Below are 25,808 nucleotides of genomic sequence, written 5' to 3' on the forward strand. Positions count from 1 at the left end.
CCAGCAGGAGACAGGGCTTTGGGTCTGGGAGACCAGCAGGAGACAGGGCTTTGGGTCTGGGAGACCAGCAGGAGACGGGGCTTTGGGTCTGGGAGACCAGCAGGAGACGGGGCTTTGGGTCTGGGAGACCAGCAGGAGACAGGGCTTTGGGTCTGGGAGACCAGCGGGAGACAGGGCTTTGGGTCTGGGAGACCAGCGGTAGACGGGGCTTTGGGTCTGGGAGACCAGCGGGAGACAGGGCTGTGTGTCTGGGTGACCAGCGGAAGACAGGGCTTTGTGTCTGGGAGACCAGCGGTAGACGGGGCTTTGGGTCTGGGAGACCAGCGGGAGACAGGGCTTTGGGTCTCGGAGACCAGCGGTAGACGGGGCTTTGGGTCTGGGAGACCAGCGGGAGACAGGGCTTTGGGTCTGGGAGACCAGCGGGAGACAGGGCTTTGGGTCTGGGGACCAGCAAGAGACGGGGCTTTGGGTCTGGGAGATTAGCAGGAGATGGGGCTTTGGGTCTGGGAGACCAGCGGGAGACAGGGCTTTGGGTCTGGGAGACCAGCGGGAGACGGGGTTTTGGGTCTGGGGACCAGCGGGAGACGGGGCTTTGGGTCTGGGAGACCACCGGGAGACAGGGCTTTGGGTCTGGGAGACCAGCGGGAGACAGGGCTTTGGGTCTGGGAGACCAGCGGGAGACGGGGCTTTGGGTCTGGGAGACCAGCGGGAGACAGGGCTTTGGGTCTGGGAGACCAGCGGGAGACAGGGCTTTGGGTCTGGGAGACCAGCGGGAGACAGGGCTTTGGATCTGGGGACCAGCAGGAGACAGAGCTTTGGGTCTGGGAGACCAGCGGGAGACAGGGCTTTGGGTCTGGGAGACTAGCGGGAGACAGGGCTTTGGGTCTGGGGACCAGCGGGAGACGGGGCTTTGGGTCTGGGAGACCAGCAGGAGACGGGGCTTTGGGTCTGGGAGACCAGCGGGAGACAGGGCTTTGGGTCTGGGAGACCAGCGGGAGACAGGGCTTTGGGTCTGGGGACCAGCAGGAGACAGGGCTTTGGGTCTGGGAGACCAGCGGCAGACACGGTTTTGGGTCTGGGGACCAGCGGGAGTCGGGGCTTTGGGTCTGGGAGACCAGCAGGAGACAGGGCTTTGGGTCTGGGAGACCAGCAGGAGACAGGGCTTTGGGTCTGGGAGACCAGCAGGAGACGGGGCTTTGGGTCTGGGAGATCAGCAGGAGACGGGGCTTTGGGTCTGGGAGACCAGCGGGAGACCGGGCTGTGGGTCTGGGAGACCAGCGGGAGACAGGGCTTTGGGTCTGGGAGACCAGCGGGAGACAGGGCTTTGGGTCTGGGAGACCAGCGGGAGACAGGGCTTTGGGTCTGGGAGACGAGCGGGAGACAGGGCTTTGGGTCTGGGAGACCAGCGGGAGATGGGGCTTTGGATCTGGGAGACCAGCGGGAGACGGGGCTTTGGGTCTGGGAGACCAGCGGGAGACAGGGCTTTGGGTCTGGGAGACCAGCGGGAGACAGGGCTTTGGATCTGGGGACCAGCAGGAGACAGGGCTTTGGGTCTGGGAGACCAGCAGGAGACAGGGCTTTGGGTCTGGGAGACCAGCGGGAGACAGGGCTTTGGGTCTGGGAGACCAGCAGGAGACGGGGCTTTGGGTCTGGGGACCAGCGGGAGACAGGGCTTTGGGTCTGGGAGACCAGCGGGAGACGGGGCTTTGGGTCTGGGAGACCAGCGGGAGACAGGGCTTTGGGTCTGGGAGACCAGCAGGAGACGGGGCTTTGGGTCTGGGGACCAGCGGGAGACAGGGCTTTGGGTCTGGGAGACCAGCGGGAGACAGGGCTTTGGGTCTGGGGACCAGCGGGAGTCGGGGCTTTGGGTCTGGGAGACCAGCGGGAGACGGGGCTTTGGGTCTGGGTGACCAGCGGGAGACAGGGCTTTGGGTCTGGGGACCAGCAAGAGACGGGGCTTTGGGTCTGGGAGACGAGCAGGAGACGGGGCTTTGGGTCTGGGAGACCAGCGGGAGACAGGGCTTTGGGTCTGGGAGACCAGCAGGAGACGGGGCTTTGGGTCTGGGAGACCAGCAGGAGACGGGGCTTTGGGTCTGGGAGACCAGCAGGAGACGGGGCTTTGGGTCTGGGAGACCAGCAGGAGACGGGGCTTTGGGTCTGGGAGACCAGCAGGAGACGGGGCTCTGGGTCTGGGAGACCAGCAGGAGACAGGGCTTTGGGTCTGGGAGACCAGCAGGAGACAGGGCTTTGGGACTGGGAGACCAGCAGGAGACGGGGCTTTGGGTCTGGGAGACCAGCAGGAGACGGGGCTTTGGGTCTGGGAGACCAGCAGGAGACAGGGCTGTGGGTCTGGGAGACCAGCGGGAGACGGGGCTTTGGGTCTGGGAGACCAGCGGGAGACGGGGCTTTGGGTCTGGGAGACCAGCGGGAGACAGGGCTTTGGGTCTGGGAGACCAGCGGGAGACGGGGCTTTGGATCTGGGAGACCAGCGGGAGACAGGGCTTTGGGTCGGGGAGACCAGCGGGAGACAGGGCTTTGGGTCTGGGAGACCAGCGGGAGACGGGGCTTTGGGTCTGGGAGACCAGCGGGAGACAGGGCTTTGGGTCTGGGAGACCAGCGGGAGACGGGGCTTTGGATCTGGGAGACCAGCGGGAGACAGGGCTTTGGGTCGGGGAGACCAGCGGGAGACAGGGCTTTGGGTCTGGGAGACCAGCAGGAGACGGGGCTTTGGGTCTGGGAGACCAGCGGGAAACAGGGCTTTGAGTCTGGGGACCAGCGGGAGACAGGGCTTTGGGTCTGGGAGACCAGCGGGAGACAGGGCTTTGGGTCTGGGAGACCAGCGGGAGACAGGGCTTTGGGTCTGGGAGACCAGCGGGAGACACGGCTTTGGGTCTGGGAGACCAGCGGGAGACAGAGCTTTGGGTCTGGGAGACCAGCGGGAGACGGGGCTTTGGGTCTGGGAGACCAGCGGGAGACAGGGCTTTGGGTCTGGGAGACCAGCGGGAGACAGGGCTTTGGATCTGGGGACCAGCAGGAGACAGGGCTTTGGGTCTGGGAGACCAGCAGGAGACAGGGCTTTGGGTCTGGGAGACCAGCGGGAGACAGGGCTTTGGGTCTGGGAGACCAGCAGGAGACGGGGCTTTGGGTCTGGGGACCAGCGGGAGACAGGGCTTTGGGTCTGGGAGACCAGCGGGAGACGGGGCTTTGGGTCTGGGAGACCAGCGGGAGACAGGGCTTTGGGTCTGGGAGACCAGCAGGAGACGGGGCTTTGAGTCTGGGGACCAGCGGGAGACAGGGCTTTGGGTCTGGGAGACCAGCGGGAGACAGGGCTTTGGGTCTGGGGACCAGCGGGAGTCGGGGCTTTGGGTCTGGGAGACCAGCGGGAGACGGGGCTTTGGGTCTGGGTGACCAGCGGGAGACAGGGCTTTGGGTCTGGGGACCAGCAAGAGACGGGGCTTTGGGTCTGGGAGACGAGCAGGAGACGGGGCTTTGGGTCTGGGAGACCAGCGGGAGACAGGGCTTTGGGTCTGGGAGACCAGCAGGAGACGGGGCTTTGGGTCTGGGAGACCAGCAGGAGACGGGGCTTTGGGTCTGGGAGACCAGCAGGAGACGGGGCTTTGGGTCTGGGAGACCAGCAGGAGACGGGGCTTTGGGTCTGGGAGGCCAGCAGGAGACGGGGCTCTGGGTCTGGGAGACCAGCAGGAGACAGGGCTTTGGGTCTGGGAGACCAGCAGGAGACAGGGCTTTGGGTCTGGGAGACCAGCAGGAGACGGGGCTTTGGGTCTGGGAGACCAGCAGGAGACGGGGCTTTGGGTCTGGGAGACCAGCAGGAGACAGGGCTGTGGGTCTGGGAGACCAGCGGGAGACGGGGCTTTGGGTCTGGGAGACCAGCGGGAGACAGGGCTTTGGGTCTGGGAGACCAGCGGGAGACAGGGCTTTGGGTCTGGGAGACCAGCGGGAGACGGGGCTTTGGATCTGGGAGACCAGCGGGAGACAGGGCTTTGGGTCGGGGAGACCAGCGGGAGACAGGGCTTTGGGTCTGGGAGACCAGCAGGAGACGGGGCTTTGGGTCTGGGAGACCAGCGGGAGACAGGGCTTTGGGTCTGGGAGACCAGCGGGAGACGGGGCTTTGGATCTGGGAGACCAGCGGGAGACAGGGCTTTGGGTCGGGGAGACCAGCGGGAGACAGGGCTTTGGGTCTGGGAGACCAGCAGGAGACGGGGCTTTGGGTCTGGGAGACCAGCGGGAAACAGGGCTTTGAGTCTGGGGACCAGCGGGAGACAGGGCTTTGGGTCTGGGAGACCAGCGGGAGACAGGGCTTTGGGTCTGGGAGACCAGCGGGAGACAGGGCTTTGGGTCTGGGAGACCAGCGGGAGACACGGCTTTGGGTCTGGGAGACCAGCGGGAGACAGAGCTTTGGGTCTGGGAGACCAGCGGGAGACAGGGCTTTGGGTCTGGGGACCAGCGGGAGACGGGGCTTTGGGTCTGGGGACCAGCAGGAGTCGGGGCTTTGGGTCTGGGGACCAGCAGGAGTCGGGGCTTTGGGTCTGGGGACCAGCAGGAGACAGGGCTTCGGGTCTGGGAGACCAGCGGGAGACGGGGCTTTGGGTCTGGGAGACCAGCAGGAGACAGGGCTTTGGGTCTGGGAGACCAGCGGGAGACAGGGCTATGGGTCTGGGAGACCAGCAGGAGACAGGGCTTTGGGTCTGGGAGACCAGCAGGAGACGGGGCTTTGGGTCTGGGAGACCAGCAGGAGACGGGGCTTTGGGTCTGGGAGACCAGCAGGAGACGGGGCTTTGGGTCTGGGAGACCAGCAAGAGACGGGGCTTTGGGTCTGGGAGACCAGCAGGAGACGGGGCTCTGGGTCTGGGAGACCAGCAGGAGAGAGGGCTTTGGGTCTGGGAGACCAGCAGGAGACAGGGCTTTGGGTCTGGGAGACCAGCAGGAGACGGGGCTTTGGGTCTGGGAGACCAGCAGGAGACGGGGCTTTGGGTCTGGGAGACCAGCAGGAGACAGGGCTTTGGGTCTGGGAGACCAGCGGGAGACAGGGCTTTGGGTCTGGGAGACCAGCGGGAGGCAGGACTTTGGGTCTGGGGACCAGCGGGAGACGGGGCTTTGGGTCTGGGAGACCAGCGGGAGACAGGGCTTTGGGTTTGGGAGACCAGCGGGAGACAGGGCTTTGGGTCCGGGAGACCAGCGGGAGACAGGGCTTTGGGTCTGGGTGACCAGCGGGAGACAGGGCTTTGGGTCTGGGGACCAGCAAGAGACGGGGCTTTGGGTCTGGGAGACCACCGGGAGACAGGGCTTTGGGTCAGGGAGACCAGCGGGAGACAGGGCTTTGGGTCTGGGAGACCAGCGGGAGACAGGGCTTTGGGTCCGGGAGACCAGTGGGAGACAGGGCTTTGGGTCTGGGGACCAGCAAGAGACAGGGCTTTGGGTCTGGGAGACCAGCGGGAGACAGGGCTTTGGGTCTGGGAGACCAGCGGGAGACAGGGCTTTGGGTCTGGGAGACGAGCAGGAGACGGGGCTTTGGGTCTGGGAGACCAGCGGGAGACAGGGCGTTGGGTCTGGGAGACCAGCGGGAGACGGGGTTTTGGGTCTGGGGACCAGCAGGAGACGGGGCTTTGGGTCTGGGAGACCACCGGGAGACAGGGCTTTGGGTCTGGGAGACCAGCGGGAGACGGGGCTTTGGGTCTGGGAGACCACCGGGAGACAGGGCTTTGGGTCTGCGAGGCCAGCGGGAGACGGGGCTTTGGATCTGGGAGACCAGCGGGAGACAGGGCTTTGGGTCTGGGAGACCAGCGGGAGACAGGGCTTTGGGTCTGGGAGACCAGCGGGAGACAGGGCTTTGGATCTGGGGACCAGCAGGAGACACGGCTTTCGGTCTGGGAGACCAGCGGGAGACAGGGCTTTGGGTCTGGGAGACCAGCGGGAGACAGGGCTTTGGGTCTGGGAGACCAGCAGGAGACAGGGCTTTGGGTCTGGGAGACCAGCAGGAGACGGGGCTTTGGGTCTGGGAGACCAGCAGGAGACGGGGCTTTGGGTCTGGGAGACCAGCGGGAGACAGGGCTTTGTGTCTGGGAGACCAGCGGGAGACAGGGCTTTGGGTCTGCGAGACCAGCGGGAGACGGGGCTTTGGATCTGGGAGACCAGCGGGAGACAGGGCTTTGGGTCTGGGAGACCAGCGGGAGACAGGGCTTTGGATCTGGGGACCAGCAGGAGACAGGGCTTTGGGTCTGGGAGACCAGCGGGAGACAGGGCTTTGGGTCTGGGAGACCAGCGGGAGACAGGGCTTTGGGTCTGGGAGACCAGCAGGAGACGGGGCTTTGGGTCTGGGAGACCAGCGGGAGACAGGGCTTTGGGTCTGGGAGACAGGCGGGAGACAGGGCTTTGGGTCTGGGGACCAGCGGGAGACAGGGCTTTGCGTCTGGGAGACCAGCGGGAGACAGGGCTTTGGGTCTGGGGACCAGCGGGAGTCGGGGCTTTGGGTCTGGGAGACCAGCAGGAGACAGGGCTTTGGGTCTGGGAGACCAGCAGGAGACAGGGCTTTGGGTCTGGGAGACCAGCAGGAGACGGGGCTTTGGGTCTGGGAGACCAGCAGGAGACGGGGCTTTGGGTCTGGGAGACCAGCAGGAGACAGGGCTTTGGGTCTGGGAGACCAGCGGGAGACAGGGCTTTGGGTCTGGGAGACCAGCGGGAGACGGGGCTTTGGGTCTGGGAGACCAGCGGGAGACAGGGCTTTGGGTCCGGGAGACCAGCGGGAGACAGGGCTTTGGGTCTGGGTGACCAGCGGAAGACAGGGCTTTGGGTCTGGGGACCAGCAAGAGACAGGGCTTTGGGTCTGGGAGACTAGCAGGAGATGGGGCTTTGGGTCTGGGAGACCAGCGGGAGACGGGGTTTTGGGTCTGGGGACCAGCAGGAGACGGGGCTTTGGGTCTGGGAGACCAGCAGGAGACGGGGCTTTGGGTCAGGGAGACCAGCGGGAGACAGGGCTTTGGGTCTGGGAGACCAGCAGGAGAAAGGGCTTTGGGTCTGGGAGACCAGCGGGAGACAGGGCTTTGGGTCTGGGGACCAGCGGGAGACGGGGCTTTGGGTCTGGGAGACCAGCAGGAGAAAGGGCTTTGGGTCTGGGAGACCAGCGGGAGATGGGGCTTTGGGTCTGGGAGACCAGCGGGAGACAGGGCTGTGGGTCTGGGAGACGAGCGGGAGACAGGGCTTTGGGTCTGGGAGACCAGCGGGAGACGGGGCTTTGGATCTGGGAGACCAGCGGGAGACGGGGCTTTGGATCTGGGAGACCAGCGGGAGACAGGGCTTTGGGTCTGGGAGACCAGCGAGAGACAGGGCTTTGGATCTGGGGACCAGCAGGAGACAGGGCTTTGGGTCTGGGAGACCAGCGGGAGACAGGGCTTTGGGTCTGGGAGACCAGCAGGAGACAGGGCTTTGGGTCTGGGAGACCAGCAGGAGACGGGGCTTTGGGTCTGGGAGACCAGCGGGAGACAGGGCTTTGGGTCTGGGAGACAGGCGGGAGACAGGGCTTTGGGTCTGGGGACCAGCGGGAGACAGGGCTTTGGGTCTGGGAGACCAGCGGGAGACAGGGCTTTGGGTCTGGGGACCAGCGGGAGTCGGGGCTTTGGGTCTGGGAGACCAGCAGGAGACAGGGCTTTGGGTCTGGGAGACCAGCAGGAGACAGGGCTTTGGGTCTGGGAGACCAGCAGGAGACGGGGCTTTGGGTCTGGGAGACCAGCAGGAGACAGGGCTTTGGGTCTGGGAGACCAGCGGGAGACAGGGCTTTGGGTCTGGGAGACCAGCGGTAGACGGGGCTTTGGGTCTGGGAGACCAGCGGGAGACAGGGCTGTGGGTCTGGGTGACCAGCGGAAGACAGGGCTTTGGGTCTGGGAGACCAGCGGTAGACGGGGCTTTGGGTCTGGGAGACCAGCGGGAGACAGGGCTTTGGGTCTGGGAGACCAGCGGTAGACGGGGCTTTGGGTCTGGGAGACCAGCGGGAGACAGGGCTTTGGGTCTGGGAGACCAGCGGGAGACAGGGCTTTGGGTCTGGAGACCAGCAAGAGACGGGGCTTTGGGTCTGGGAGACTAGCAGGAGATGGGGCTTTTGGTCTGGGAGACCAGCGGGAGACAGGGCTTTGGGTCTGGGAGACCAGCGGGAGACGGGGTTTTGGGTCTGGGGACCAGCGGGAGACGGGGCTTTGGGTCTGGGAGACCACCGGGAGACAGGGCTTTGGGTCTGGGAGACCAGCGGGAGACAGGGCTTTGGGTCTGGGAGACCAGCGGGAGACGGGGCTTTGGGTCTGGGAGACCAGCGGGAGACAGGGCTTTGGGTCTGGGAGACCAGCGGGAGACAGGGCTTTGGGTCTGGGAGACCAGCGGGAGACAGGGCTTTGGATCTGGGGACCAGCAGGAGACAGAGCTTTGGGTCTGGGAGACCAGCGGGAGACAGGGCTTTGGGTCTGGGAGACTAGCGGGAGACAGGGCTTTGGGTCTGGGGACCAGCGGGAGACGGGGCTTTGGGTCTGGGAGACCAGCGGGAGACAGGGCTTTGGGTCTGGGAGACCAGCGGGAGACAGGGCTTTGGGTCTGGGGACCAGCAGGAGACAGAGCTTTGGGTCTGGGAGACCAGCGGCAGACACGGTTTTGGGTCTGGGGACCAGCGGGAGTCGGGGCTTTGGGTCTGGGAGACCAGCAGGAGACAGGGCTTTGGGTCTGGGAGACCAGCAGGAGACAGGGCTTTGGGCCTGGGAGACCAGCAGGAGACGGGGCTTTGGGTCTGGGAGATCAGCAGGAGACGGGGCTTTGGGTCTGGGAGACCAGCGGGAGACCGGGCTGTGGGTCTGGGAGACCAGCGGGAGACAGGGCTTTGGGTCTGGGAGACCAGCGGGAGACAGGGCTTTGGGTCTGGGAGACCAGCGGGAGACAGGGCTTTGGGTCTGGGAGACGAGCGGGAGACATGGCTTTGGGTCTGGGAGACCAGCGGGAGACGGGGCTTTGGATCTGGGAGACCAGCAGGAGACGGGGCTTTGGGTCTGGGAGACCAGCGGGAGACAGGGCTTTGGGTCTGGGAGACCAGCGGGAGACAGGGCTTTGGATCTGGGGACCAGCAGGAGACAGGGCTTTGGGTCTGGGAGACCAGCAGGAGACAGGGCTTTGGGTCTGGGAGACCAGCGGGAGACAGGGCTTTGGGTCTGGGAGACCAGCAGGAGACGAGGCTTTGGGTCTGGGGACCAGCGGGAGACAGGGCTTTGGGTCTGGGAGACCAGCGGGAGACGGGGCTTTGGGTCTGGGAGACCAGCGGGAGACAGGGCTTTGGGTCTGGGAGACCAGCAGGAGATGGGGCTTTGGGTCTGGGGACCAGCGGGAGACAGGGCTTTGGGTCTGGGAGACCAGCGGGAGACAGGGCTTTGGGTCTGGGGACCAGCGGGAGTCGGGGCTTTGGGTCTGTGAGACCAGCGGGAGACGGGGCTTTGGGTCTGGGTGACCAGCGGGAGACAGGGCTTTGGGTCTGGGGACCAGCAAGAGACGGGGCTTTGGGTCTGGGAGACGAGCAGGAGACGGGGCTTTGGGTCTGGGAGACCAGCGGGAGACAGGGCTTTGGGTCTGGGAGACCAGCAGGAGACAGGGCTTTGGGTCTGGGAGACCAGCAGGAGACGGGGCTTTGGGTCTGGGAGACCAGCAGGAGACGGGGCTTTGGGTCTGGGAGACCAGCAGGAGACGGGGCTTTGGGTCTGGGAGACCAGCAGGAGACGGGGCTCTGGGTCTGGGAGACCAGCAGGAGACAGGGCTTTGGGTCTGGGAGACCAGCAGGGGACGGGGCTTTGGGTCTGGGAGACCAGCAGGAGACGGGGCTTTGGGTCTGGGAGACCAGCAGGAGACGGGGCTTTGGGTCTGGGAGACCAGCAGAAGACAGGGCTTTGGGTCTGGGAGACCAGCGGGAGACAGGGCTTTGGGTCTGGGAGACCAGCGGGAGACGGGGCTTTGGGTCTGGGAGACCAGCGGGAGACAGGGCTTTGGGTCTGGGAGACCAGCGGGAGACGGGGCTTTGGGTCTGGGAGACCAGCGGGAGACGGGGCTTTGGGTCTGGGAGACCAGCGGGAGGCAGGGCTTTGGGTCTGGGGACCAGCGGGAGACGGGGCTTTGGGTCTGGGAGACCAGCGGGAGGCAGGGCTTTGGGTCTGGGAGACCAGCGGGAGACGGGGCTTTGGGTCTGGGAGACCAGCAGGAGACGGGGCTTTGGGTCTGGGAGACCAGCGGGAGACAGGGCTTTGGGTTTGGGAGACCAGCGGGAGACAGGGCTTTGGGTCCGGGAGACCAGCGGGAGACAGGGCTTTGGGTCTGGGTGACCAGCGGGAGACAGGGCTTTGGGTCTGGGGACCAGCAAGAGACGGGGCTTTGGGTCTGGGAGACGAGCAGGAGACGGGGCTTTGGGTCTGGGAGACCAGCGGGAGACAGGGCTTTGGGTCTGGGAGACCAGCGGGAGACGGGGTTTTGGGTCTGGGGACCAGCAGGAGACGGGGCTTTGGGTCTGGGAGACCACCGGGAGACAGGGCTTTGGGTCTGCGAGACCAGCGGGAGACAGGGCTTTGGGTCTGGGAGACCAGCGGGAGACAGGGCTTTGGATCTGGGGACCAGCAGGAGACACGGCTTTCGGTCTGGGAGACCAGCGGGAGACGGGGCTTTGGGTCTGGGAGACCAGCGGGAGACAGGGCTTTGGGTCTGGGAGACCAGCGGGAGACAGGGCTTTGGGTCTGGGGACCAGCGGGAGACGGGGTTTTGCGTCTGGGAGACCAGCAGGAGACGGGGCTTTGGGTCTGGGAGACCAGCGGGAGACAGGGCTTTGGGTCTGGGAGACCAGCGGGAGACAGGGCTTTGGGTCTGGGAGACCAGCAGGAGACAGGGCTTTGGGTCTGGGAGACCAGCAGGAGACGGGGCTTTGGGTCTGGGAGACCAGCAGGAGTCGGGGCTTTGGGTCTGGGAGACCAGCAGGAGACAGGGCTTTGGGTCTGGGAGACCAGCAGGAGACAGGGCTTTGGGTCTGGGAGACCAGCAGGAGACGGGGCTTTGGGTCTGGGAGACCAGCAGGAGACGGGGCTTTGGGTCTGGGAGACCAGCGGGAGACGGGGCTTTGGGTCTGGGAGACCAGCGGGAGACAGGGCTTTGTGTCTGGGAGATCAGCGGGAGACAGGGCTTTGTGTCTGGGAGACCAGCGGGAGACAGGGCTTTGGGTCTGGGAGACCAGCGGGAGACGGGGCTTTGGGTCTGGGAGACCAGCGGGAGACAGGGCTGTGGGTCTGGGAGAACAGCGGGAGACAGGGCTTTGGGTCTGCGAGACCAGCGGGAGATGGGGCTTTGGATCTGGGAGACCAGCGGGAGACAGGGCTTTGGGTCTGGGAGACCAGCGGGAGACAGGGTTTTGTGTCTGGGAGACCAGCGGGAGACAGGGCTTTGGGTCTGGGAGACCAGCGGGAGACGGGGCTTTGGGTCTGGGAGACCAGCGGGAGACAGGGCTGTGGGTCTGGGAGACCAGCGGGAGACAGGGCTTTGGGTCTGCGAGACCAGCGGGAGATGGGGCTTTGGATCTGGGAGACCAGCGGGAGACAGGGCTTTGGGTCTGGGAGACCAGCGGGAGACAGGGCTTTGGATCTGGGGACCAGCAGGAGACGGGGCTTTGGATCTGGGGACCAGCAGGAGACACGGCTTTCGGTCTGGGAGACCAGCGGGAGACAGGGCTTTGGGTCTGGGAGACCAGCGGGAGACAGGGCTTTGGGTCTGGGAGACCAGCAGGAGACAGGGCTTTGGGTCTGGGAGACCAGCGGGAGACGGGGTTTTGGGTCTGGGAGACCAGCAGGAGACGGGGCTTTGGGTCTGGGAGACCAGCGGGAGACAGGGCTTTGGGTCTGGGAGACCAGCGGGAGACAGGGCTTTGGGTCTGGGGACCAGCGGGAGACAGGGCTTTGGGTCTGGGAGACCAGCGGGAGACAGGGCTTTGGGTCTGGGGACCAGCAGTAGTAGACAGGGCTTTGGGTCTGGGAGACCAGCAGGAGACAGGCCTTTGGGTCTGGGAGACCAGCAGGAGACGGGGCATTGGGTCTGGGAGACCAGCAGGAGACAGGGCTTTGGGTCTGGGAGACCAGCAGGAGACAGGCCTTTGGGTCTGGGAGACCAGCAGGAGACGGGGCATTGGGTCTGGGAGACCAGCAGGAGACGGGGCTTTGGGTCTGCGAGACCAGCGGGAGACGGGGCTTTGGATCTGGGAGACCAGCGGGAGACAGGGCTTTGGGTCTGGGAGACCAGCGGGAGACAGGGCTTTGGATCTGGGGACCAGCAGGAGACAGGGCTTTGGGTCTGGGAGACCAGCGGGAGACAGGGCTTTGGGTCTGGGAGACCAGCAGGAGACGGGGCTTTGGGTCTGGGAGACCAGCAGGAGACGGGGCTTTGGGTCTGGGAGACCAGCAGGAGACAGGGCTTTGGGTCTGGGAGACCAGCGGGAGACAGGGCTTTGGGTCTGGGAGACCAGCGGGAGACGGGGCTTTGGGTCTGGGAGACCAGCGGGAGACAGGGCTTTGGGTCCGGGAGACCAGCGGGAGACAGGGCTTTGGGTCTGGGTGACCAGCGGAAGACAGGGCTTTGGGTCTGGGGACCAGCAAGAGACAGGGCTTTGGGTCTGGGAGACTAGCAGGAGATGGGGCTATGGGTCTGGGAGACCAGCAGGAGACAGGGCTTTGGGTCTGGGAGACCAGCAGGAGACGGGGCTTTGGGTCTGGGAGACCAGCAGGAGACGGGGCTTTGGGTCTGGGAGACCAGCGGGAGACAGGGCTTTGGGTCTGGGAGACCAGCGGGAGACAGGGCTTTGGGTCTGGGGACCAGCAGGAGACAGGGCTTTGGGTCTGGGAGACCAGCAGGAGACGGGGCTTTGGGTCTGGGAGACCAGCGGGAGACAGGGCTTTGGGTCTGGGAGACCAGCGGCAGACACGGTTTTGGGTCTGGGGACCAGCAGGAGACGGGGCTTTGTGTCTGGGAGACCAGCGGGAGACAGGGCTTTGGGTCTGGGGACCAGCGGGAGTCGGGGCTTTGGGTCTGGGAGACGAGCAGGAGACGGGGCTTTGGGTCTGGGAGACCAGCGGGAGACAGGGCTTTGGGTCTGGGAGACCAGCAGGAGACAGGGCTTTGGGTCTGGGAGACCAGCAGGAGACGGGGCTTTGGGTCTGGGAGACCAGCAGGAGACGGGGCTTTGGGTCTGGGAGACCAGCAGGAGACGGGGCTTTGGGTCTGGGAGACCAGCAGGAGACGGGGCTCTGGGTCTGGGAGACCAGCAGGAGACAGGGCTTTGGGTCTGGGAGACCAGCAGGAGACGGGGCTTTGGGTCTGGGAGACCAGCAGGAGACGGGGCTTTGGGTCTGGGAGACCAGCAGGAGACGGGGCTTTGGGTCTGGGAGACCAGCAGAAGACAGGGCTTTGGGTCTGGGAGACCAGCGGGAGACAGGGCTTTGGGTCTGGGAGACCAGCGGGAGACGGGGCTTTGGGTCTGGGAGACCAGCGGGAGACAGGGCTTTGGGTCTGGGAGACCAGCGGGAGACGGGGCTTTGGGTCTGGGAGACCAGCGGGAGACGGGGCTTTGGGTCTGGGAGACCAGCGGGAGGCAGGGCTTTGGGTCTGGGGACCAGCGGGAGACGGGGCTTTGGGTCTGGGAGACCAGCGGGAGGCAGGGCTTTGGGTCTGGGAGACCAGCGGGAGACGGGGCTTTGGGTCTGGGAGACCAGCAGGAGACGGGGCTTTGGGTCTGGGAGACCAGCGGGAGACAGGGCTTTGGGTTTGGGAGACCAGCGGGAGACAGGGCTTTGGGTCCGGGAGACCAGCGGGAGACAGGGCTTTGGGTCTGGGTGACCAGCGGGAGACAGGGCTTTGGGTCTGGGGACCAGCAAGAGACGGGGCTTTGGGTCTGGGAGACGAGCAGGAGACGGGGCTTTGGGTCTGGGAGACCAGCGGGAGACAGGGCTTTGGGTCTGGGAGACCAGCGGGAGACGGGGTTTTGGGTCTGGGGACCAGCAGGAGACGGGGCTTTGGGTCTGGGAGACCACCGGGAGACAGGGCTTTGGGTCTGCGAGACCAGCGGGAGACAGGGCTTTGGGTCTGGGAGACCAGCGGGAGACAGGGCTTTGGATCTGGGGACCAGCAGGAGACACGGCTTTCGGTCTGGGAGACCAGCGGGAGACGGGGCTTTGGGTCTGGGAGACCAGCGGGAGACAGGGCTTTGGGTCTGGGAGACCAGCGGGAGACAGGGCTTTGGGTCTGGGGACCAGCGGGAGACGGGGTTTTGCGTCTGGGAGACCAGCAGGAGACGGGGCTTTGGGTCTGGGAGACCAGCGGGAGACAGGGCTTTGGGTCTGGGAGACCAGCGGGAGACAGGGCTTTGGGTCTGGGAGACCAGCAGGAGACAGGGCTTTGGGTCTGGGAGACCAGCAGGAGACGGGGCTTTGGGTCTGGGAGACCAGCAGGAGTCGGGGCTTTGGGTCTGGGAGACCAGCAGGAGACAGGGCTTTGGGTCTGGGAGACCAGCAGGAGACAGGGCTTTGGGTCTGGGAGACCAGCAGGAGACGGGGCTTTGGGTCTGGGAGACCAGCAGGAGACGGGGCTTTGGGTCTGGGAGACCAGCGGGAGACGGGGCTTTGGGTCTGGGAGACCAGCGGGAGACAGGGCTTTGTGTCTGGGAGATCAGCGGGAGACAGGGCTTTGTGTCTGGGAGACCAGCGGGAGACAGGGCTTTGGGTCTGGGAGACCAGCGGGAGACGGGGCTTTGGGTCTGGGAGACCAGCGGGAGACAGGGCTGTGGGTCTGGGAGAACAGCGGGAGACAGGGCTTTGGGTCTGCGAGACCAGCGGGAGATGGGGCTTTGGATCTGGGAGACCAGCGGGAGACAGGGCTTTGGGTCTGGGAGACCAGCGGGAGACAGGGTTTTGTGTCTGGGAGACCAGCGGGAGACAGGGCTTTGGGTCTGGGAGACCAGCGGGAGACGGGGCTTTGGGTCTGGGAGACCAGCGGGAGACAGGGCTGTGGGTCTGGGAGACCAGCGGGAGACAGGGCTTTGGGTCTGCGAGACCAGCGGGAGATGGGGCTTTGGATCTGGGAGACCAGCGGGAGACAGGGCTTTGGGTCTGGGAGACCAGCGGGAGACAGGGCTTTGGATCTGGGGACCAGCAGGAGACGGGGCTTTGGATCTGGGGACCAGCAGGAGACACGGCTTTCGGTCTGGGAGACCAGCGGGAGACAGGGCTTTGGGTCTGGGAGACCAGCGGGAGACAGGGCTTTGGGTCTGGGAGACCAGCAGGAGACAGGGCTTTGGGTCTGGGAGACCAGCGGGAGACGGGGTTTTGGGTCTGGGAGACCAGCAGGAGACGGGGCTTTGGGTCTGGGAGACCAGCGGGAGACAGGGCTTTGGGTCTGGGAGACCAGCGGGAGACAGGGCTTTGGGTCTGGGGACCAGCGGGAGACAGGGCTTTGGGTCTGGGAGACCAGCGGGAGACAGGGCTTTGGGTCTGGGGACCAGCAGTAGTAGACAGGGCTTTGGGTCTGGGAGACCAGCAGGAGACAGGCCTTTGGGTCTGGGAGACCAGCAGGAGACGGGGCATTGGGTCTGGGAGACCAGCAGGAGACAGGGCTTTGGGTCTGGGAGACCAGCAGGAGACAGGCCTTTGGGTCTGGGAGACCAGCAGGAGACGGGGCATTGGGTCTGGGAGACCAGCAGGAGACGGGGCTTTGGGTCTGCGAGACCAGCGGGAGACGGGGCTTTGGATCTGGGAGACCAGCGGGAGACAGGGCTTTGGGTCTGGGAGACCAGCGGGAGACAGGGCTTTGGATCTGGGGACCAGCAGGAGACAGGGCTTTGGGTCTGGGAGACCAGCGGGAGACAGGGCTTTGGGTCTGGGAGACCAGCAGGAGACGGGGCTTTGGGTCTGGGAGACCAGCAGGAGACGGGGCTTTGGGTCTGGGAGACCAGCAGGAGACAGGGCTTTGGGTCTGGGAGACCAGCGGGAGACAGGGCTTTGGGTCTGGGAGACCAGCGGGAGACGGGGCTTTGGGTCTGGGAGACCAGCGGGAGACAGGGCTTTGGGTCCGGGAGACCAGCGGGAGACAGGGCTTTGGGTCTGGGTGACCAGCGGAAGACAGGGCTTTGGGTCTGGGGACCAGCAAGAGACAGGGCTTTGGGTCTGGGAGACTAGCAGGAGATGGGGCTATGGGTCTGGGAGACCAGCAGGAGACAGGGCTTTGGGTCTGGGAGACCAGCAGGAGACGGGGCTTTGGGTCTGGGAGACCAGCAGGAGACGGGGCTTTGGGTCTGGGAGACCAGCGGGAGACAGGGCTTTGGGTCTGGGAGACCAGCGGGAGACAGGGCTTTGGGTCTGGGGACCAGCAGGAGACAGGGCTTTGGGTCTGGGAGACCAGCAGGAGACGGGGCTTTGGGTCTGGGAGACCAGCGGGAGACAGGGCTTTGGGTCTGGGAGACCAGCAGGAGATGGGGCTTTGGGTCTGGGGACCAGCGGGAGACAGGGCTTTGGGTCTGGGAGACCAGCGGGAGACAGGGCTTTGGGTCTGGGGACCAGCGGGAGTCGGGGCTTTGGGTCTGTGAGACCAGCGGGAGACGGGGCTTTGGGTCTGGGTGACCAGCGGGAGACAGGGCTTTGGGTCTGGGGACCAGCAAGAGACGGGGCTTTGGGTCTGGGAGACGAGCAGGAGACGGGGCTTTGGGTCTGGGAGACCAGCGGGAGACAGGGCTTTGGGTCTGGGAGACCAGCAGGAGACAGGGCTTTGGGTCTGGGAGACCAGCAGGAGACGGGGCTTTGGGTCTGGGAGACCAGCAGGAGACGGGGCTTTGGGTCTGGGAGACCAGCAGGAGACGGGGCTTTGGGTCTGGGAGACCAGCAGGAGACGGGGCTCTGGGTCTGGGAGACCAGCAGGAGACAGGGCTTTGGGTCTGGGAGACCAGCAGGAGACGGGGCTTTGGGTCTGGGAGACCAGCAGGAGACGGGGCTTTGGGTCTGGGAGACCAGCAGGAGACGGGGCTTTGGGTCTGGGAGACCAGCAGAAGACAGGGCTTTGGGTCTGGGAGACCAGCGGGAGACAGGGCTTTGGGTCTGGGAGACCAGCGGGAGACGGGGCTTTGGGTCTGGGAGACCAGCGGGAGACAGGGCTTTGGGTCTGGGAGACCAGCGGGAGACGGGGCTTTGGGTCTGGGAGACCAGCGGGAGACGGGGCTTTGGGTCTGGGAGACCAGCGGGAGGCAGGGCTTTGGGTCTGGGGACCAGCGGGAGACGGGGCTTTGGGTCTGGGAGACCAGCGGGAGGCAGGGCTTTGGGTCTGGGAGACCAGCGGGAGACGGGGCTTTGGGTCTGGGAGACCAGCAGGAGACGGGGCTTTGGGTCTGGGAGACCAGCGGGAGACAGGGCTTTGGGTTTGGGAGACCAGCGGGAGACAGGGCTTTGGGTCCGGGAGACCAGCGGGAGACAGGGCTTTGGGTCTGGGTGACCAGCGGGAGACAGGGCTTTGGGTCTGGGGACCAGCAAGAGACGGGGCTTTGGGTCTGGGAGACGAGCAGGAGACGGGGCTTTGGGTCTGGGAGACCAGCGGGAGACAGGGCTTTGGGTCTGGGAGACCAGCGGGAGACGGGGTTTTGGGTCTGGGGACCAGCAGGAGACGGGGCTTTGGGTCTGGGAGACCACCGGGAGACAGGGCTTTGGGTCTGCGAGACCAGCGGGAGACAGGGCTTTGGATCTGGGGACCAGCAGGAGACACGGCTTTCGGTCTGGGAGACCAGCGGGAGACGGGGCTTTGGGTCTGGGAGACCAGCGGGAGACAGGGCTTTGGGTCTGGGAGACCAGCGGGAGACAGGGCTTTGGGTCTGGGGACCAGCGGGAGACGGGGTTTTGCGTCTGGGAGACCAGCAGGAGACGGGGCTTTGGGTCTGGGAGACCAGCGGGAGACAGGGCTTTGGGTCTGGGAGACCAGCGGGAGACAGGGCTTTGGGTCTGGGAGACCAGCAGGAGACAGGGCTTTGGGTCTGGGAGACCAGCAGGAGACGGGGCTTTGGGTCTGGGAGACCAGCAGGAGTCGGGGCTTTGGGTCTGGGAGACCAGCAGGAGACAGGGCTTTGGGTCTGGGAGACCAGCAGGAGACAGGGCTTTGGGTCTGGGAGACCAGCAGGAGACGGGGCTTTGGGTCTGGGAGACCAGCAGGAGACGGGGCTTTGGGTCTGGGAGACCAGCGGGAGACGGGGCTTTGGGTCTGGGAGACCAGCGGGAGACAGGGCTTTGTGTCTGGGAGATCAGCGGGAGACAGGGCTTTGTGTCTGGGAGACCAGCGGGAGACAGGGCTTTGGGTCTGGGAGACCAGCGGGAGACGGGGCTTTGGGTCTGGGAGACCAGCGGGAGACAGGGCTGTGGGTCTGGGAGAACAGCGGGAGACAGGGCTTTGGGTCTGCGAGACCAGCGGGAGATGGGGCTTTGGATCTGGGAGACCAGCGGGAGACAGGGCTTTGGGTCTGGGAGACCAGCGGGAGACAGGGTTTTGTGTCTGGGAGACCAGCGGGAGACAGGGCTTTGGGTCTGGGAGACCAGCGGGAGACGGGGCTTTGGGTCTGGGAGACCAGCGGGAGACAGGGCTGTGGGTCTGGGAGACCAGCGGGAGACAGGGCTTTGGGTCTGCGAGACCAGCGGGAGATGGGGCTTTGGATCTGGGAGACCAGCGGGAGACAGGGCTTTGGGTCTGGGAGACCAGCGGGAGACAGGGCTTTGGATCTGGGGACCAGCAGGAGACGGGGCTTTGGATCTGGGGACCAGCAGGAGACACGGCTTTCGGTCTGGGAGACCAGCGGGAGACAGGGCTTTGGGTCTGGGAGACCAGCGGGAGACAGGGCTTTGGGTCTGGGAGACCAGCAGGAGACAGGGCTTTGGGTCTGGGAGACCAGCGGGAGACGGGGTTTTGGGTCTGGGAGACCAGCAGGAGACGGGGCTTTGGGTCTGGGAGACCAGCGGGAGACAGGGCTTTGGGTCTGGGAGACCAGCGGGAGACAGGGCTTTGGGTCTGGGGACCAGCGGGAGACAGGGCTTTGGGTCTGGGAGACCAGCGGGAGACAGGGCTTTGGGTCTGGGGACCAGCAGTAGTAGACAGGGCTTTGGGTCTGGGAGACCAGCAGGAGACAGGCCTTTGGGTCTGGGAGACCAGCAGGAGACGGGGCATTGGGTCTGGGAGACCAGCAGGAGACAGGGCTTTGGGTCTGGGAGACCAGCAGGAGACAGGCCTTTGGGTCTGGGAGACCAGCAGGAGACGGGGCATTGGGTCTGGGAGACCAGCAGGAGACGGGGCTTTGGGTCTGCGAGACCAGCGGGAGACGGGGCTTTGGATCTGGGAGACCAGCGGGAGACAGGGCTTTGGGTCTGGGAGACCAGCGGGAGACAGGGCTTTGGATCTGGGGACCAGCAGGAGACAGGGCTTTGGGTCTGGGAGACCAGCGGGAGACAGGGCTTTGGGTCTGGGAGACCAGCAGGAGACGGGGCGTTGGGTCTGGGAGACCAGCAGGAGACGGGGCTTTGGGTCTGGGAGACCAGCAGGAGACAGGGCTTTGGGTCTGGGAGACCAGCGGGAGACAGGGCTTTGGGTCTGGGAGACCAGCGGGAGACGGGGCCTTGGGTCTGGGAGACCAGCGGGAGACAGGGCTTTGGGTCCGGGAGACCAGCGGGAGACAGGGCTTTGGGTCTGGGTGACCAGCGGAAGACAGGGCTTTGGGTCTGGGGACCAGCAAGAGACAGGGCTTTGGGTCTGGGAGACTAGCAGGAGATGGGGCTATGGGTCTGGGAGACCAGCAGGAGACAGGGCTTTGGGTCTGGGAGACCAGCAGGAGACGGGGCTTTGGGTCTGGGAGACCAGCAGGAGACGGGGCTTTGGGTCTGGGAGACCAGCGGGAGACAGGGCTTTGGGTCTGGGAGACCAGCGGGAGACAGGGCTTTGGGTCTGGGGACCAGCAGGAGACAGGGCTTTGGGTCTGGGAGACCAGCAGGAGACGGGGCTTTGGGTCTGGGAGACCAGCGGGAGACAGGGCTTTGGGTCTGGGAGACCAGCGGCAGACACGGTTTTGGGTCTGGGGACCAGCAGGAGACGGGGCTTTGTGTCTGGGAGACCAGCAGGAGACGGGGCTTTGGGTCTGGGAGACCAGCGGGAGACAGGGCTTTGGGTCTGGGAGACCAGCGGCAGACACGGTTTTGGGTCTGGGGACCAGCGGGAGTCGGGGCTTTGGGTCTGGGAGACCAGCAGGAGACAGGGCTTTGGGTCTGGGAGACCAGCAGGAGACGGGGCTTTGGGTCTGGGAGATCAGCAGGAGACGGGGCTTTGGGTCTGGGAGACCAGCGGGAGACCGGGCTGTGGGTCTGGGAGACCAGCGGGAGACAGGGCTTTGGGTCTGGGAGACCAGCGGGAGACAGGGCTTTGGGTCTGGGAGACCAGCGGGAGACAGGGCTTTGGGTCTGGGAGACGAGCGGGAGACAGGGCTTTGGGTCTGGGAGACCAGCGGGAGACGGGGCTTTGGATCTGGGAGACCAGCGGGAGACGGGGCTTTGGGTCTGGGAGACCAGCGGGAGACAGGGCTTTGGGTCTGGGAGACCAGCGGGAGACAGGGCTTTGGATCTGGGGACCAGCAGGAGACAGGGCTTTGGGTCTGGGAGACCAGCAGGAGACAGGGCTTTGGGTCTGGGAGACCAGCGGGAGACAGGGCTTTGGGTCTGGGAGACCAGCGGGAGACGGGGCTTTGGGTCTGGGAGACCAGCGGGAGACAGGGCTTTGAGTCTGGGAGACCAGCGGGAGAGGGGGTTTTGGGTCTGGGGACCAGCAGGAGACGGGGCTTTGGGTCTGGGAGACCAGCAGGAGACGGGGCTTTGGGTCTGGGAGACCAGCGGGAGACAGGGCTTTGGGTCTGGGAGACCAGCGGGAGACAGGGCTTTGGGTCTGGGAGACCAGCGGGAGACAGGGCTTTGGATCTGGGGACCAGCAGGAGACAGAGCTTTGGGTCTGGGAGACCAGCAGGAGACAGGGCTTTGGGTCTGGGAGACCAGCAGGAGACAGGGCTTTGGGTCTGGGAGACCAGCAGGAGACGGGGCTTTGGGTCTGGGAGATCAGCAGGAGACGGGGCTTTGGGTCTGGGGACCAGCGGGAGACGGGGCTTTGGGTCTGGGAGACCAGCAGGAGAAAGGGCTTTGGGTCTGGGAGACCAGCGGGAGATGGGGCTTTGGGTCTGGGAGACCAGCGGGAGACAGGGCTGTGGGTCTGGGAGACGAGCGGGAGACAGGGCTTTGGGTCTGGGAGACCAGCGGGAGACGGGGCTTTGGATCTGGGAGACCAGCGGGAGACGGGGCTTTGGATCTGGGAGACCAGCGGGAGACAGGGCTTTGTGTCTGGGAGACCAGCGGGAGACAGGGCTTTGGATCTGGGGACCAGCAGGAGACAGGGCTTTGGGTCTGGGAGACCAGCGGGAGACAGGGCTTTGGGTCTGGGAGACCAGCAGGAGACAGGGCTTTGGGTCTGGGAGACCAGCAGGAGACGGGGCTTTGGGTCTGGGAGACCAGCGGGAGACAGGGCTTTGGGTCTGGGAGACAGGCGGGAGACAGGGCTTTGGGTCTGGGGACCAGCGGGAGACAGGGCTTTGGGTCTGGGAGACCAGCGGGAGACAGGGCTTTGGGTCTGGGAGACCAGCGGGAGACAGGGCTTTGGGTCTGGGAGACCAGCAGGAGACAGGGCTTTGGGTCTGGGAGACCAGCGGGAGACGGGGTTTTGGGTCTGGGAGACCAGCAGGAGACGGGGCTTTGGGTCTGGGAGACCAGCGGGAGACAGGGCTTTGGGTCTGGGAGACCAGCGGGAGACAGGGCTTTGGGTCTGGGGACCAGCGGGAGACAGGGCTTTGGGTCTGGGAGACCAGCGGGAGACAGGGCTTTGGGTCTGGGGACCAGCGGGAGTCGGGGCTTTGGGTCTGGGAGACCAGCAGGAGACAGGGCCTTGGGTCTGGGAGACCAGCAGGAGACAGGGCTTTGGGTCTGGGAGACCAGCAGGAGACGGGGCTTTGGGTCTGGGAGACCAGCAGGAGACGGGGCTTTGGGTCTGGGAGACCAGCGGGAGACAGGGCTTTGTGTCTGGGAGACCAGCGGGAGACAGGGCTTTGGGTCTGCGAGACCAGCGGGAGACGGGGCTTTGGATCTGGGAGACCAGCGGGAGACAGGGCTTTGGGTCTGGGAGACCAGCGGGAGACAGGGCTTTGGATCTGGGGACCAGCAGGAGACAGGGCTTTGTGTCTGGGAGACCAGCGGGAGACAGGGCTTTGGGTCTGGGAGACCAGCGGGAGACAGGGCTTTGGGTCTGGGAGAACAGCAGGAGACGGGGCTTTGGGTCTGGGAGACCAGCGGGAGACAGGGCTTTGGGTCTGGGAGACAGGCGGGAGACAGGGCTTTGGGTCTGGGGACCAGCGGGAGACAGGGCTTTGCGTCTGGGAGACCAGCGGGAGACAGGGCTTTGGGTCTGGGGACCAGCGGGAGTCGGGGCTTTGGGTCTGGGAGACCAGCAGGAGACAGGGCTTTGGGTCTGGGAGACCAGCAGGAGACAGGGCTTTGGGTCTGGGAGACCAGCAGGAGACGGGGCTTTGGGTCTGGGAGACCAGCAGGAGACGGGGCTTTGGGTCTGGGAGACCAGCAGGAGACAGGGCTTTGGGTCTGGGAGACCAGCGGGAGACAGGGCTTTGGGTCTGGGAGACCAGCGGGAGACGGGGCTTTGGGTCTGGGAGACCAGCGGGAGACAGGGCTTTGGGTCCGGGAGACCAGCGGGAGACAGGGCTTTGGGTCTGGGTGACCAGCGGAAGACAGGGCTTTGGGTCTGGGGACCAGCAAGAGACAGGGCTTTGGGTCTGGGAGACTAGCAGGAGATGGGGCTTTGGGTCTGGGAGACCAGCAGGAGACAGGGCTTTGGGTCTGGGAGACCAGCAGGAGACGGGGCTTTGGGTCTGGGAGACCAGCAGGAGACGGGGCTTTGGGTCTGGGAGACCAGCGGGAGACAGGGCTTTGGGTCTGGGAGACCAGCGGGAGACAGGGCTTTGGGTCTGGGGACCAGCAGGAGACAGGGCTTTGGGTCTGGGAGACCAGCAGGAGACGGGGCTTTGGGTCTGGGAGACCAGCGGGAGACAGGGCTTTGGGTCTGGGAGACCAGCGGCAGACACGGTTTTGGGTCTGGGGACCAGCAGGAGACGGGGCTTTGGGTCTGGGAGACCAGCAGGAGACGGGGCTTTGGGTCTGGGAGACCAGCGGGAGACAGGGCTTTGGGTCTGGGAGACCAGCGGCAGACACGGTTTTGGGTCTGGGGACCAGCGGGAGTCGGGGCTTTGGGTCTGGGAGACCAGCAGGAGACAGGGCTTTGGGTCTGGGAGACCAGCAGGAGACGGGGCTTTGGGTCTGGGAGATCAGCAGGAGACGGGGCTTTGGGTCTGGGAGACCAGCGGGAGACCGGGCTGTGGGTCTGGGAGACCAGCGGGAGACAGGGCTTTGGGTCTGGGAGACCAGCGGGAGACAAGGCTTTGGGTCTGGGAGACCAGCGGGAGACAGGGCTTTGGGTCTGGGAGACGAGCGGGAGACAGGGCTTTGGGTCTGGGAGACCAGCGGGAGACGGGGCTTTGGATCTGGGAGACCAGCGGGAGACGGGGCTTTGGGTCTGGGAGACCAGCGGGAGACAGGGCTTTGGGTCTGGGAGACCAGCGGGAGACAGGGCTTTGGATCTGGGTCCAGCAGGAGACAGGGCTTTGGGTCTGGGAGACCAGCAGGAGACAGGGCTTTGGGTCTGGGAGACTAGCGGGAGACAGGGCTTTGGGTCTGGGAGACCAGCAGGAGACGGGGCTTTGGGTCTGGGGACCAGCGGGAGACAGGGCTTTGGGTCTGGGAGACCAGCGGGAGACGGGGCTTTGGGTCTGGGAGACCAGCGGGAGACAGGGCTTTGGGTCTGGGAGACCAGCGGGAGAGGGGGTTTTGGGTCTGGGGACCAGCAGGAGACGGGGCTTTGGGTCTGGGAGACCAGCAGGAGACGGGGCTTTGGGTCTGGGAGACCAGCGGGAGACAGGGCTTTGGGTCTGGGAGACCAGCGGGAGACAGGGCTTTGGGTCTGGGAGACCAGCGGGAGACAGGGCTTTGGATCTGGGGACCAGCAGGAGACAGAGCTTTGGGTCTGGGAGACCAGCAGGAGACAGGGTTTGGGTCTGGGAGACCAGCAGGAGACAGGGCTTTGGGTCTGGGAGACCAGCAGGAGACGGGGCTTTGGGTCTGGGAGATCAGCAGGAGACGGGGCTTTGGGTCTGGGGACCAGCGGGAGACAGGGCTTTGGGTCTGGGAGACCAGCAGGAGAAAGGGCTTTGGGTCTGGGAGACCAGCGGGAGACAGGGCTTTGGGTCTGGGGACCAGCGGGAGACGGGGCTTTGGGTCTGGGAGACCAGCAGGAGAAAGGGCTTTGGGTCTGGGAGACCAGCGGGAGATGGGGCTTTGGGTCTGGGAGACCAGCGGGAGACAGGTCTGTGGGTCTGGGAGACGAGCGGGAGACAGGGCTTTGGGTCTGGGAGACCAGCAGGAGAAAGGGCTTTGGGTCTGGGAGACCAGCGGGAGATGGGGCTTTGGGTCTGGGAGACCAGCGGGAGACAGGGCTGTGGGTCTGGGAGACGAGCGGGAGACAGGGCTTTGGGTCTGGGAGACCAGCGGGAGACGGGGCTTTGGATCTGGGAGACCAGCGGGAGACGGGGCTTTGGATCTGGGAGACCAGCGGGAGACAGGGCTTTGTGTCTGGGAGACCAGCGGGAGACAGGGCTTTGGATCTGGGGACCAGCAGGAGACAGGGCTTTGGGTCTGGGAGACCAGCGGGAGACAGGGCTTTGGGTCTGGGAGACCAGCAGGAGACAGGGCTTTGGGTCTGGGAGACCAGCAGGAGACGGGGCTTTGGGTCTGGGAGACCAGCGGGAGACAGGGCTTTGGGTCTGGGAGACAGGCGGGAGACAGGGCTTTGGGTCTGGGGACCAGCGGGAGACAGGGCTTTGGGTCTGGGAGACCAGCGGGAGACAGGGCTTTGGGTCTGGGAGACCAGCGGGAGACAGGGCTTTGGGTCTGGGAGACCAGCAGGAGACAGGGCTTTGGGTCTGGGAGACCAGCGGGAGACGGGGTTTTGGGTCTGGGAGACCAGCAGGAGACGGGGCTTTGGGTCTGGGAGACCAGCGGGAGACAGGGCTTTGGGTCTGGGAGACCAGCGGGAGACAGGGCTTTGGGTCTGGGGACCAGCGGGAGACAGGGCTTTGGGTCTGGGAGACCAGCGGGAGACAGGGCTTTGGGTCTGGGGACCAGCGGGAGTCGGGGCTTTGGGTCTGGGAGACCAGCAGGAGACAGGGCCTTGGGTCTGGGAGACCAGCAGGAGACAGGGCTTTGGGTCTGGGAGACCAGCAGGAGACGGGGCTTTGGGTCTGGGAGACCAGCAGGAGACGGGGCTTTGGGTCTGGGAGACCAGCGGGAGACAGGGCTTTGGATCTGGGGACCAGCAGGAGAAAGGGCTGTGTGTCTGGGAGACCAGCGGGAGACAGGGCTTTGGGTCTGGGAGACCAGCGGGAGACAGGGCTTTGGGTCTGGGAGAACAGCAGGAGACGGGGCTTTGGGTCTGGGAGACCAGCGGGAGACAGGGCTTTGGGTCTGGGAGACAGGCGGGAGACAGGGCTTTGGGTCTGGGGACCAGCGGGAGACAGGGCTTTGCGTCTGGGA

The sequence above is a fragment of the Somniosus microcephalus genome, chromosome 3, assembly GCF_052327205.1.
Source record: "Somniosus microcephalus isolate GS21.2 chromosome 3, FLI_Smic_1.0, whole genome shotgun sequence".
Taxonomy (NCBI): domain Eukaryota; kingdom Metazoa; phylum Chordata; class Chondrichthyes; order Squaliformes; family Somniosidae; genus Somniosus; species Somniosus microcephalus.